General features: G+C 34.5%; 1 pseudogene; it reads left to right on the top strand.

The window, feature by feature from the left end:
• The first annotated feature begins 14,679 nt into the window (after positions 1–14,679).
• LOC149220849 (protein DAMAGED DNA-BINDING 2 pseudogene) lies at positions 14,680–15,566 on the top strand (annotated as a pseudogene).
• Positions 15,567–15,888: the final 322 nt, after the last annotated feature.

The raw sequence follows: 15,888 nt of genomic DNA, 5'->3' as shown, positions 1-15,888 counted from the left end.
CATAACACTGTCCAAGAACATAGATCTACCATCATAAACAATATAGGACCAGATATATATTGACCACACAAATGCATATATCATCAATCATACAAGAATGTGGAAGAAAACTGGAATAGCTTTATTAATAATCAAGAATAGCAAAGAGGATTACAACCAATTTTTCTGACCCAGCGTCATCCTCTCCGCAAGAAAGCCCTTCTTCACCTCATGAAAAGCTTAGATCACCCAACACTATGATGTTACACCAAGAAACCAGCAACACTTCTTTACAAGATACAAAATTCCAGCCTCTGGATCTCTGGGATGAGAGATCCATATATAGATGTTTGCAAGGGGGGTGAGTCAGCTTTTGAGATTTGATTAGTGTCCTCTCTCTGATAGTTCTTGATTCAACTTGGAGATTGATGATCTCTTACTCATCCCTGGGCGAATGCAGAGAGGCAAGTGTCACAGGAGAAGTTTCTGGAAGATTCCATGATCCTCCACCTCACAGATTGACCCTGCCATTTGTCCACTCTCGCCTATCGCACCCCATAGAAGGGATTTTCAGTATGCATTGCACCTCCCTTGTGCATTTAGGTGGGATGCAGTGCACTTTGACCATGGAGCAGGTGAGATGGTCCAGTTTTCACCAATTCTGAGTAGTTTTTTATGCAGAACTTCTGGGAGATGATGTAATCAGCTGCCCTTGTTCTTTTATGGGTTGGAACAACACTTTTATGGACTTAAGAGCCCTTGGTTTATGGACATTTATGATTGGGGTTGCAGTGCCCAAAAATGTCTATAACACTTAGGTAAATTTTCAACATGTTTTAAAAATGGCGGTGAAAACCAATTTTTTGCGCAAAAATTATCCAAAAAACACCCTAAAAACGAAAAGTGTTAACGCTGGGAGAACACTTTTTTTTTCAAAAGTAAAATTTCAACATTTTGAAATAATGGCGTAAAATATTTTATCATGACCTCGAAAAACATTAAATTTAAAAAAAAATAATGAAAACATAAAATAAAATAAAAAAATTTAAAACAATGAAAAAACACTAAACAAAAAAAAAAATTAAAAAAAATAACAAAACATAAATTAAAATATATACTAACAAAAAAAAAATCAATCATAAAAATGTAAAAAAAAAACAAAATTATTGATAAGAATTAAAAAACTTTAAACAAAAGAAAAATTACAAACAAATAAATAGTAAAATATATATATATATATATATATATATATATATATCTTGTAAACCATAAAAAAAAAAAAAATTGGCAAAAGAAAAAAAAACCAAAAATATGGAAAAGAAAAAAAAAACATTTAAAATAAACTAGAAATTAAGTAGGTAAAAATAGAAAAATTAAAAAAAAATTAACAAAAAACAAAAAAAAATAAAATTAAAATTAAAAACAAACTAGATTTAAAAAAAAAAAAAAGAGATAAAAAACTACTAAAATTAAGATTAAAATGTTGATTACTTAAAAAACAAATATAAAAATATATATAAAAGACAAATAAAAAATAGAAAATGTTAAAAAAAAATTTATCTCATAAACCATAAAAAAATTTGGAAAGAAAAACAAAATTATATATATATATATATATATATATATATATATATATATATATATATATAAGTAAAAATAGAGAAATTAAAAAAAAAATAGCAAAAACTGGGGAAAAAAATTAAAAACAAACTAGTTAAAAAAATAAATAAATAAATAACGAAAAAAATTAAAAAACTAGTAAAATTGAAAAAAAAAAATGTGTATTTTTTATTTAAAAAGATGTAATTAATTTTTATTAAACCTACACTTTTTATTTAAAAATACAAATCCTTAAAAAAATAATTTTTTTTTTACAGATTTAATTTTTTTAATTTGAAATTTAAAAAGTTATTTAAAAAAAATTTAAAAATTTATATTAATTTTTTTAACGTTTTTTCTTTTTTACTATTAAAAATAAATAAATAAATTTCGCGTGGCCCTCCTCTCCCCGGCCACCCGTGGTGGCTCGGCCGTGGGCGAGGGGGTCTACACGCAAGCCCTCTGCCCATGGCTACACCACCATGGGCGGTCGGGGAGTGGAGGGCCACACAATTATTTTTTTTTTTTTAATTAAAAAAAAAAACGTTAAAAAACCAATATAAATATTTAAATTTATTTTTTTAATCTTCTTCCTTTTTTTTAAACTAGTTTGTTTTAATTTTTTTTTCCTAGTTTTTGCTAATGTTTTTTTTTTTTTTTGAATTTCTCTATTTTTACTTACTTAATTATATATATATATATAATTTTGTTTTTTTCCAAATTCTTTTATGTTTATGAGATAATTATTTTTTTAAGATTTTTTTATTTTTTATTTTTGTCTTTTTTATATTTATTTTTATATATATATTTTTAGAGACAATTATTTCATGTGGATTGAAAATTTAATTAACGATGTATAAATATGTAGAATATCGAAAATGCAAAATATCGACCTTCTTTAAATATGCAAAACAATAAAAACCTTACTACAAAAAAAATAAAAATAAAAATAAAAACAAGAAAATATGAGAAAAAAGACCACTTCCAAAATTATTAAATTTACAAAATAATTATTTACATTTCATACATTAGAAAATTTAAAGTCAAAAAATAGGTCTTTTAAAAAAAGGGTCTGATGCAGAATTACCACTTTTTTAAATCAGCATGAAAATCACTACCATTCTAAAACGCAATGTACATAAAAAAATTAAAGTGCCAAAAATTATGCTCGAAAAAAGATGTGTGTTCTACATCATCTATTTTCAAAATCAGATCACTTTTTTGCTATCTCTACAGAATGGGTAATAATATCAGTTCTCGTTTCGAAGTTTACATTGTTGTATGTTGGGCCTTCAAAATGTCTTTAAAATGACATCCACTTTCACCTTTATCACCACCATTGCACTCACATGTCGCAACTCCATAACCATATAATCTTTCATTAGCCACCATTTTCATAAATATATGGGTTAGGATCCTTATTTACCAAAGTTATTTATTTTATGTGCTTAAAGTGAATTTATCATTAAAAACTAGGAGATTAACATGGTTTCATGTATCTATATATGTGGCTTGATTTTCATGACATTTCTATGTCATTTGGAAGCTTCCAAGGCACTCTTATGTGGCCTCCAATGCTCAAATTCGAATTCCCTTCAAAGGAGATTTAGATAAAGGTCAAAGAAGGATATGTGTCATATTTGGATTGTAACTCTATGAGGTGGCTCATCATTTCTTATTTGGATTAGAACTCTATGATACACTTAGGGGATATGTGTCTCATTATGATATATTTGGTTATAACTATATGAGATTTTAGTGGATCTTCATTAAATAGGGTAGCTTCTTATGTTTTTGTATAAATATGAGAGCCATTTCCTTTGAAAGGCATGTGTAAAGTTGGAAAAATGCTCATTCTTTTAATAGAGAATTTGGAGCTTATAATTGGATATTTGAAGATTTAGTTTTGATTGCATATGGAGCTTCTTCACTTGCCATCCTCACACACCATTGGAATGGCCATCTAATGATTGTGAGATTTAATTACTTTTATAGATTAAAGTTCATTTTCTTTCTTAGTATTAGTTTTAGAATGACCGTGTAATAGTTGCTTTTTCCAAAACATTTCAACAGGGAAGATTTATGTATTTTCTAATTGGATTAAGTTTGAGGCAATGGCTCATAGTTATTTAGTTTCCTTTTATGTTCTATTATTTACTTTCTTAGATCAAACCATCAATTCATTGTATAATTGAATAAAGGATTAAGCCAAGAAGGTGACTTCAAATTAGGTGATTAAATGTTCAACCTATGCAATCATTGAGCTTTATTTTTTCATGCTTTTATATTTGCTTTTAAGATCCTCATTTAATTGCATTAATTGATATTCCTAAAGATCATTCTAATAAATTAATTTAATCATATTTCAAGATTGAATGGTTGAATATTTGATACATGCAATTACTGAGTTATTTTCTGCACACTTTACTTGCTTTTCTAGGACATTAGAAGTTAAAGTATAAATAGTTTCTTACACATCATCTCCAGAAGGTAACACTTCTTAATTGAATGCTGGAGTAACTAAGAATACATTAGTTGTTTTTGATTTCACAGGTTAGTTGAATTTCATTTTCATTATTTGATTTCATAAATTAGATGAATTGGTTTTCGTTATTTTGTAGTTAGATTGATCTAAACTGAACGACATTTTCTAGCACATATAGTGCATGCATGCTTCACAAGTTTACGAAACCCTTGAGTTGACAAATTAAATGACAGACAAACACTTTGCCCCAACACTAAGGAATCATGTTTACATATCTCATATCAGATTCACTAGCGGAAGACTTTAATTGTCTTGTCTATCAATGCAAGGAAGGTGCATTAGGATTAGGAGTTAAGAAAGTTGAGACATTCTTGTACATGTTTCTAGATTCATTATACCTTCCAGACTAAAGGAAAAGTGAATAGTAGTGTTTGAAATTTTTAGTTATTTCTTGTTTCAAAGAGTAATAAATAGTGATGTGATTTGAGTTTCAAATCTATGTACTTACTGTTACTTTCTTCAGTGGCATGTGCTTCCCTATTCAGAACAAGGGGTTTTTCTACAGTATCTAGCCTCCAAAGTTTATTCGATGCAAACTAAATATCAAATCATGCCCTCGTACTCCAAATAATCTAAGGCATCACCCTAGAGAAGTTCCAAAGTAGTCCAACGAGATTTTATAGGCCAACTCAAACCCCATGTCACTATACAAGTGTTGACATCACTGCTACAAAAATTATTCTGAAGTGTTGCATCCTACACGAATTCCTAAGATGGATGCCCAAAGGGGTTCTAGAACGAGGCTCAACCTTCATTACCACATTTAAGACTTTTCAAAGGGATCGGTCCCTTTAAACCATACCAATTTTTACACTTTCACAATTTGGCCATGTTCTTATCAATTTATATTTTGTATTGAAAAGTCAGTGCTATTTTACATGTTTATTAAATTTAGAAACAATTATAGGTCAGCTCCAGCACAATGTTAACAAATTTGGGTGTTAGGTTGGCATTTCTCCAAATACTATCACACATGTATATATAATCACACATTTTCCTTTTTAGATCTTTATTGGTTGAACAAAAATGTTCGCTTCTTGTGTAATTTTGTCCCATACCTCCACATCAGCTCTCATAGATAACAATATTCTTAATTATTCAACTGTGTCCATAGCAAGGTCCCTTTTGGTTGCTATTTTTGATGGAGAAACCTCTAACAATACACCTTTTACCACAGAGATGTTGTTGTTGGATATAAATCTCCATAAGAGTCTTACGCTAGACATATAAATGGCTATTGTATATCACAATAATAAAAATTAACATATGAAGATGTGCATACCCTAAACTATGTGCATTCAATCCATTACTTTTTATTTCATGGAAGATTTCATTCTACATAGTAGATGTGTTGTGGCACTTGAGTGTGTTCACATAAAAAATTCTAAGGCCAAACCCGGATTCTCATGTGTCATGGAAATTCAACATATGCCTTGTTCACCTAAGAACTACTTGTAACTCATCTTAGGGTACTCATGTACAATCTCACTCATCCCACTTAACGTGTTACCAAGACAAGGCTCATCACATCCAACCTCGATCTAAAACAATTAAGCAACACAATTTACATCTTGACATGCCATAGCACTTGACATGTCTTAGAATGACTTGGCACTATGTGGCATGTGTTAACATCCCGTACATTCCTTAGCATCATGGAAACTTTTAGGGGCGAATTTTCACCCTTAGGCTAAATTAAGGGGTTTTATATTTTTATTGTGCAAATATTTTGTATCATAGTACATTGTTACAATCGCCACAAATTTATTTTATAAAAAAATTAGGTATGGAGGTTAGCCCACCTTATTTTAAGGGAGAGGGTAAAAATAAATAAATTTAGCCCTTGAAATTAGGAGCTACAATCTTCCATTCACCCTCATTTTCAAGAAAATGTCTTTATGATAGTTATAAATAAAAACATAAATACAGTGGAGGTATGGTAAATAAATAAGAGCTCTTTTTATACTTACTCCAAAGGTATGGTAAATAAATAAAAATACAAATAAACTAGAGGTATGGTAAATAAATAAAACCTCTTTTTATATTTAGCCCATAACCCTCTTTCTATTTAAGAAGGCTCAAAAACGAGGTTTCATTTAAGTGAATCCTATGCGCTAAATACCATATTTAAAAAAGAGGTATGGTAAATTAATAAAAATATAAGTAAGCAAGAGGTATGGTAAATAAATAAAACATTTTTTTATATTTACTTCATATGTCACCTTATATTTATGAACACGCAAGGGTGTAAATAAATAAAAATATAAATAAAGTGGAGGTATGGCAAATAAATAAAACCTCTTTTTATTCTTCGAAGGTATGGTAAATAAATAAAATTATAAATAAACTATAGGTAAGGTAAATAAATAAAACCTCTTTCTATATTTAGTCCATAACCCTCTTTCTATTTAAGAAGGCTCAAAAAAGAGGTTTTATTTAATTGAATCCTATGGGCCAAATACCATATTTATAAAAAAAGGTATGATAAATTAATAAAAATATAAATAAACGAGAGGTATGGTAAATAAATAAAACAATTTTTGTATTTACTCCATAAGCCACCTTATATTTACGAACACTCAAAAAATGTGTTATATTTAGGTGAAGCCTATGGGCCAAATACCATGGGCCAAATTATTATTAATACCATGCCAAAAAACATTATTAACCCTAATATTAGTATTGATAAAAATAAAGATGGCGCGTGGTATTGACCCATGGTATTCACATGGAATGCAACCTATTTAAATGGGAGAATTAAACTAGCATAGATCCATCTTTACTCTGGATCAAATATCGTCATATGCAAACTGACATAGAGTGAAAAAATATTTGATCCCTCTGGAGGCTTGGTAGATTAAGAGTAAAAATGAATCTTGTAATTTAATGTCACTTAAACATTTTAACTTGGTTAAAATAAAAAATAAAAAAAAATCAATTATTAATTTTTATAAATTACTAACAGTGGTTTTTAAACTCCAAGTTTATGATAACCCATGGTAATACCATGGTATTCATGTGAGAATAGACTATTTAAAGGGGAAATTCTATCAGCTTAGATCGATCTTAATTCCAGGTCTAACAAGTGCTGGGAGGGATAAATAGATTTCATCCCTCTAAGAGTGGTAGATGTGGAGTTAAGATGGATATAGGTTGGATTTTATGATAATGAAGATATTAAATAGACTTAGAAAATTATATTGTAAAAAAAATCTTAAGGTGAATGGTTAAAGCTACATTTAGTCACTTCACAAAATTTAGTAAAAAGTACCGATATCTCCATTACTATTGGTTTTTCTAATTTAACAAAAAAATAATTCAAAACAATGAAATATTAACTCTTTCCACATCACCCTCGCAGAAGAGAGATAGTTGCTGCCCAGATTTCCCACCATTTTTCAAACATTCTCAATATGCTATCTTCATGGAAATGTTAAGGTATTGATCTTGGATTAGTTGTTTGAAAAATATGTTGGTTTGTACAACCTTTCATCTTCTCTGATATTCTTAGTTTGTCATAATGATCTATAGGGGTTGGGTCACTGCACCATATTGTCCTAAAAGGCGGAGATTGTGCACCAAAAAGGAAATTAATCCACATGTTACAACGCTGTTAAAAATGGTATGAAGGTAGTGAATTATGCTCATAAGAGTTTTCCATAATGATCTGTAGGGGTTGGGTCACTGCACCATATTGTCCTAAAAGCCGGAGATTGTGCACCAAAAAGGAAATTAATCCACATGTTACAATGCTGTTAAAAATGGTGTGAAGGTAGTGAATTATGCTAATAAGAAATTTAGATTGGGAGAGATGTAATTAAATTTTATTATTTAATTGAAGATTTCCAATTAAAATAATAATAATTCTACATTTATATATTTATATATTAGTTGGAAGGCTTCTGATAACGGTCACTTCTTTCCATTAGATCCCCTTCAGGCCTTTGGAATACCTACTACTTCATTAAATTATATAGTTGGGGTTTGCTACTTGTTGGCATGTTGGGGTAAACAAAGTTGATGTATTTTTTTTATCTCGCAGTTGGAGTCTATGGAATAAGAAAGAAATTTGATAGCTTGGCAAAAGTGGTAGCTTGACAAAAGTGGTAGAGAAAACATTAATCTCTGCTACCATGACAAACATGGCCACTGAAACTTGCAACATTGTTTGTAGGAAGTGAAAATTATGTTTCTTTTTTCCAAACATGTATGTTAGTATATTACAGTTTAATGAATATGTTTTATCATTATCATATATGGTTTAATACTTTAACAAAACATTCACCAAGACTTCACAATGTTTTATTATTCAGTGAAAGAATTTCCAAGATCTTACAAGATTTTATAATTCAGTCAAAGATTTGCCATGACTTTACAAGATAATATAATCTGGTGAGAGATTCGCCAAATATATATATATATATATATATATATATATATATATATATATATATATATATATATATATATATATATATATATATATATATTATATTAGTGATAAAATCGCCTCCCATTTTTCCTATGTATCATGGGGATTCACCCATTTATTATACATACAAATTTAGGGTGGTTGTTAAAATTTTCCATGCTTAGCATGCTTTGACACTCCCTAACACACAGTGGCACTTCTTGACATGCCTGGGTAGTTTAGCATACCTTGGCATTGCCTATCATATAACCTTGTCACTCCCTCCTTAACACACCTAGAACTCATTGAAACTCCCTCCCACACACTCTTATTCCTTAATTTCCATGCATTTTGAACTAGTGCTTCCTTATGTTTCCTTGACACCTCGTAACACTCCCTAGCTCACCCTAGTGCCTGACACATCTTGGCCTACCGCCTTAACACTCTAGCATTCCTTGGCACTACATAGTTTACCTTGTCACTCTCTCCTTAGCACACCTAGACATCGCTGACACTCTTGGTCACAAACTCTTATTCATTTATTTCCATGCATTTTTACCTAGTTCTCCCTTGTGTTTCCATAGCACTCCTTATCACTCCTTGACACGTGTTGTTACACCCTAGCACCTATGACATCTTGGCATGTCACCCTAGCCTCTACCATGCCTTAACACTCCCTAGCATACCTTGTCAATTTGTCCTTAGCACACCTAGAACTCACTGAAACTTCTAATCACAAACTCTTATTTGTTCATTTCCATTCATTTTCACATAGTTCTCCCTTGTCTTTCCCTGGCACTCCCAGCTAACACTTCCTTAAATGCGTTGGCACATCTTGGCCACATGTCGCCCTAGAAATCTAACATTCCTTAGCATTGCCAAGCATGCCTTGTAACTCCTCCTTAAGACACTTGGAACTCACTAACACTCCATGCCACACACTCTTATTCCTTCATTTCCATGCATTATGACCTAGTGCTCCCTTATGTTTCCCTAACACTCCCTAACACTCCTTGGCACACATTGGCACACCATGGCACTTGTCACATCTTAGTAAGATTTCCTAGCACTCTATTATCTATTGGCACTGATTATCATACGTTGTCACTCCCTCCTTAGCACACCTATAACTTGTTAACACTCCCTATCACACACACACATTCATTCATTTACATGTAATTGAAAGGAGTCCTCCCTTGTGTTTCCTTGGCAATCCCTAGCATGTGTTGGCACCACATTCTAGAACCTAGCACACATTGGCATGCCTTAGTACTTGGAATGTCTTGACATGCCTAACATTCCTTGGAACTTTATAACATGTGTTAGCACTTCCTGAAATTCCCTCCACACCTTGGCACTCCCTAGTTTTCATGCCCTCATAGATAATCTTACTTTTTTTGTGACTTGGAACCCAATCAAGTCATTGAAAAAGTAGTGTTGTGCCTAGACCAAAGTCTCCCTTTGTCTCAAACTGCTTTTTCCATCCTCTTATCACAATCGTAAGCTTTCCTCCTACAAGTCCTAATATGAAATTCTCCTAACACATTCCATCCATGGGAAACCTAGAATTCACTTACACTCCTTGGCATAATCTCTTATTCATTCATTTCCATGCACTTTGACCTAGTTCTCCCTTATGATTCCCTGACACTCCCAAACACTCCTTGACATGCATTGACACTATCTGGCATATGTCAACATGCCTTTTCATTCCTTGGCATGCCATGACACTCCTTAATTATCATTCCCTCATAACTACCCTTATTTTCTTTTAGACTTAGGAACCCAACCAAGTCCTGCCTCGACTACAACAACTTTACCAAGTTACATTTACTACAACTAGACTATGCCTTGTTCCCCTAATGGACTATAAATCATCGCAGGCTTCTCATGTCCAATATTAACTCATCCCACTTAAAAGGTTACCAAGTCAAGGCTCACATCCAACAATGCCCATAAAGCAACTAAGAAACATAGTTTACATCTTCACATGCCATAACATCTGGCACGTATAACAAGCCATTGGCACTACATGACACACATTATCACCCCCTACATTCCTTGGCATGATTTTCGACTCCCTAACAGGCCCTGCCACTCCCTAACATGCCCTGACACTCTAGCATGCCTTGGCACTGCCTAGCATATACCCTTGTCACTCCCTCCTTAACATAATTGGAACTCGCTGACACTCCCTATCACACACTCTTATCTATTCATTTCCATGCAATTTGAACTAGTTCTCCCTTGTGTTCTCATGTCACTCCCTGACAGACATTGGCACACCCTAGGACTTGGCACATCTTTGCATGTCGCCCTGGCACTCTAGCATTCCTTGGAACTACCTAGCATACCTTGTCACTCCCTCCTTAGCACACCTAGAATTCACTGACAATCCCTATCATGCACTCTTATTCATTCATTTCCATGCATTTGAGACTAGTGCTCCCTTGTTTTTCCCTGGCACTCCATAACTCTCCCTGGAGTGCATTTGCACACCTTAACACCTAGCACATATTTTCATGTTTCACTGGCCTCTAGAATTCCTTAGCACTGCCTAGCATACCTTGTCACTCCCTCCTTAGCACACCCTGAAATCACTGACACTTCCTGTCACAAACTCTTAATCATTCATTTGCATGCATTATTTTCACCTAGTGCTCCCTTTTGTTTCCCTAATGCTCCCTAACACTTCCTAGCACTATTTGGCACACCTTGGCACCTAGCACATATTGGCTGCATGTCGCTTTGGCATGCTAGAATGACTTAGTGCTGCTTAGCATACCATGTCACTCCCCTCTTACCACACCTAGAACTCATTGACATTCCCTGTCACACACTCTTATTCATTCATTTCCATGCATTTTGACCTAGTGGTCCCTTGTACTTCCCTAGCACTCACTAACACTCACCACACATTGGCACACCTAACTGCAATGAGTTTCACTAACAGTCAATCCAAAAACCCTTCCAGAGTCTGGCTAATTACTTGTTCTTCACTAAGATATTAGGGTTAAGTTTATTGTATGGTGTTCAGTGTGAAAATATTACTAGGTGTTTTTATCACATAGAGTAATTATGATCTTCCCCATGTACACAAGGATAACTGAGAAGTGTTTCCCATAATCATGCAAGTGGAACTTCAACATGTACATCAGGGTAACCACAAAATATTTATCATATTTACACAATGCAAGGTGATCAGAAAATATTTACAGTATATACGTGAATGTACTAAGATCAAGACCATTAGCATCATATCTACATATTTACCACAAGACGAGGGTCATTACAACCCCTTAAAAATAGCCATAAGGCCTTCCTCTTTTGTAGCTCCTTGACCACAAGGGTTTAATTGAAAAACACATAGTTCCTTTAAAGATTTGTAGGTTGAGGCAGCCACTTCAAGCCCTTGAACTTAAAGATAATCAAATATTTGCAATTTGTTACAATAATAAGTCCATTATGCACACTCCTCATCTTAGAGTTGGGTAGAGAGGGAGAATACTTGATTGATGCCAACCTTGTAAATGAAAAACTTTTCCTACTCATTGGTTGGACACTCCACCACTAGTTGACACCACTAATGCACACCAAAAGTCCAAGATACCCATAATATGTGCCCTACACCCAAGGGCTTAGACTACACCTCCATAAAATGTACCTTCAACTTTAGATGTCCCAAAACAGTAATATCCTAACCCTAGCCTATTTGTTATATTTTTGTAACTTTCTCCTTAACTAACATTTGTTTTTAACTATTTAATCCACTTACCATATACTCTCTCTTGTTTTCACCCACCTAGTATACAAGAACACTTATGCTTTTAATACAACCAAGTTAAGAGGGCATGTTTCTTTCTTACACTTAAATGTTTTCAATACAACCAAGTTAAGAGCACATGTTTCCTTTTCAAATTCCAAAAGTATAACATGTCTATCTATATAAACTAACAACAAAATAATTGCATAAAAAAGGTAAGCTTAAAATTAAATTAAAATTAGATTATTATTATTATGATAAATACACCAAATATGGAAAAATTGTTTTCAAACACAACCATAAAAAAAGTGTTAGTTTATCAAATACAACTACAAACTTATTAAGTTGACCTAGATCCATGTTAACCCGCATCTATCAAGCACCGAGAGGGATCCAATCTCTTGATGTGCAAACCTCTTTTTTGGCGCTTTAAAGATCCAAGTTAAGATGGATCTAGGCCGGTTATATAATATCTATATTTGTATCTATGTGTCTCTTTCGTATTCCCTCTCTCTATCTCACCCCCAAACATACACACTCTCTCTCCATATCTCTCTCTCTCCCTCCCTCTTCCTCTCTGTCTCTCTCTCTTCCCTCTATCTCTCCTCTCTCCATCACTCCCTTGTCACTCCCTCTCTCTCTCTACCTTTCTCCCTCTATGTCTTTCTTCTTCCTTCCCTCTCTCTCCCCCTCTAACTTCATATCTCTTTCCTCCTCTTAGTCCTCTCTCTCCCTTTCTCTTTCACCTCCATCTGTCCCCCGCCATCACTCTCTCTCTCTCCCCCCTCCATCTTTGTGCCTCCCTCTCTCTCTCTTTCCCTTCTCTCCCTATCTTTATCCCCACCTATTCTCTCTCTCCCCTCCTCTCTTCTCTCCCTCTCTCTCTATCCATCTATCCCTTCCCACTCCCTCTCTCTCTCCACCTCTATCTCCCTATGCCTTAGTTATTTCCTCCCTCTTTCTCCCCCTCTAACTCCATATCTCTCTCTCCCCATCCAACTCCATATCTCTCTTCCCCACTCTCTTCTTCTCTCTCTCCCCTCTCTCTCTTCCTACCTCCTTCTCTCTGTCTCCCCCCTGTTAGACTCTGCCTTGTCAAGTCAAATGTGAGATTGATTCTTCTTCAAAACCCTGTTTTGAAGAAGAAATCATTAAATGTGTTTTTTAGAATATGTATCAAATTCTCCAGCTCTTCAAATGGCAGCAGTTTCATCAGCTCCTATCCCTGCAAGCAGACAAAGAAAAAAGCCCTCATTCAAAATCAGCAAATTAAAAAAAAAAGGAATTAGAAAACAGAGTTTGTAATAATGTGTTGGAGCATAATTGGCAAAGAATATTGCAAAGAGGATTTCATCAGATGGTGGCGGTGCACTCATCATTGATTATGGACAAAATGGAATAATTTTAGACAGCTTACAGGCCATAAGGAAACACAAATTTGTTCATATTTTAGTTGACCCACGAAATGTAGACCTTAGTGCTTATGTTTATTTTGCTTATGTAAAACAAATCATGGAAGAAATGGCAGGTTCATGTCTTCGATCAACATGGAGTGATTGCAGAGTTTAGAGGGCGAAAATCGGTTTTCAGTACCGTGGAGCAGAATTGGAGGTGCGCGCTACGCACCCAGGGCGTGCTACGCATCAGCACACTTTTCTCAGTGTAAATTTACTCGTGCGCTACGCCAGCAATTCCCAGAAATTCGCCAGCAAATCTGTGCTAGCAGCTATATTCATATATACATATAGAGTAATGCCTATGGTTAGCGGTACTTATATGGTTGGCACAAGTACTCTCCCGACATCCCTATAGTCTCAGCGTCACTATTATATCGACCTGTTTCAGCACTAGATGAGTCTCGGCTCTGTCATATAAACTATATGTATGGCATAATCAATTGCAGAGCATCACAGATGTATGATAGCAGTATTGTATATATGGTTTAGTTAGATATGTGTCTCAGATCAGTTCTATGAATAGCAGCATTGGCATTCTATTTGTTGACATCACCATTACAGTATATGTATGGCGCTATTGGCATCATAATTCAAGAATATTATTGTGAAAATCAATAATGACCAAATAATTCATGTCAACCTCACTCAAGAGAATCCAAAGCCGCTTATTGCTGGGATTCAGTCCATTGGGTCGAGACCAACATAACCTTTGCCGGGTGTTCTGATATCTACTTAGAATATCCTTTCTTTGAACATCAGATCCGTTGGTTCTCCATCTTCAATTCATTTATGATGGTTATTTTACTCACGGGTTTAGTCTCAATGATCCTGATGCAGACTCTGAGAAATGACTATGCAAAGTATGCTCGCGAAGAAGATGATTTGGGTAGCAATAGCTGGCTCATGAATATGGCCCAAGAGGTGTGTAAACAGAAAGACCATGAGGCAGGGTTCAAAGGAGCTACCTATATTGATTGCCTTCAAAAGCCATGTTTCTTATGTAAACAGCCTGGGCACACCACGATGACATGCCCACATCGCATAGCGACAAAATATGGGGTTGTCCCTGGCCCCCGCAAATATGTCCAGAGTGGCTTTGACTTTGTATTTGAACGGCAAATCAGAAATCATATCAATATGATCAAGCCAACTTATGTTATTCCCAACCAGGTTGACTCTGCTATCATCAAGTTACACAGTAGACGGATAACTTGCTTAGAATTTCACCCTACTAAGAACAATATTATCATGTCAGGAGATAAGAAAGGTCAAATTGGTATTTGGGACTATGAGAAAGTGACAGAGAGGACAGTTTATGATACAGTACATTCCTTCGTTCTGAATAGTGTGAAATTTCATCCCGTGAAGGATGATTATATATACACATCAGGATCTGATGGAACACTTAACTGCACTGATATTGAGACGGGAGTTCCAATCCTCCTGATGGACTGCAATCCTGATGGATGGAATGGACTGGCAACATGGAGAATGCTATATGGCATGGATATCAATTTAGAGAAAGATCTTTTACTGGTTGCGGATAACTTTGGGATTCTTTACCAGATAGACATTCGCTCAAATAAGAAAACAGAGGAACCCATTCTAATCCACAAAAAGGGTTCTAAAGTTGTGGGACTTCATTTCAATCCATTAAATTCAGATCTTCTGATCAGCTGTGGCAATGATCATTTTGCTCGTCTTTGGGATATTCGCCAATTAAAAGCTGGGGCCTTCCTGGGAGAGTTGAAACACCCACGTGTTGTGAACTCTGCTTAGTTTTCACCAAAACCTGGCAGTAAAATCATGACTACCTGCCAAGATAATCGGATATGTGTATGGGATTCTATCTTTGGTGATTTGAGCTATCCAAGCCATGAGATCGTCCATAGTCATGATTTTAATCGTCACTTGACCTGCTTTCGTGCCGAATGGGATCCAAAGGATCCGTCCGAGTGCCTTGCAGTTATTGGTCGTTACATAAGTGATAATTTCAATGGCATAGCTTTGCATCCAATTGATTTCATCGATACAAGCAATGAACAGCTTGTCGTTGAAGTAATGGATCCAAACATAGCAACCGATCTCCTACTAATGACTTCAGTCCTGATTCGATGGGATCTGCGCTCCAGTT

Source organism: Pinus tabuliformis, chromosome Q, assembly GCF_031772625.1.
Source record: "Pinus tabuliformis cultivar Carrire ecotype Pingquan chromosome Q, CPIR1, whole genome shotgun sequence".
Taxonomy (NCBI): domain Eukaryota; kingdom Viridiplantae; phylum Streptophyta; class Pinopsida; order Pinales; family Pinaceae; genus Pinus; species Pinus tabuliformis.
This window is presented reverse-complemented; position numbering and strand designations above follow the sequence as displayed.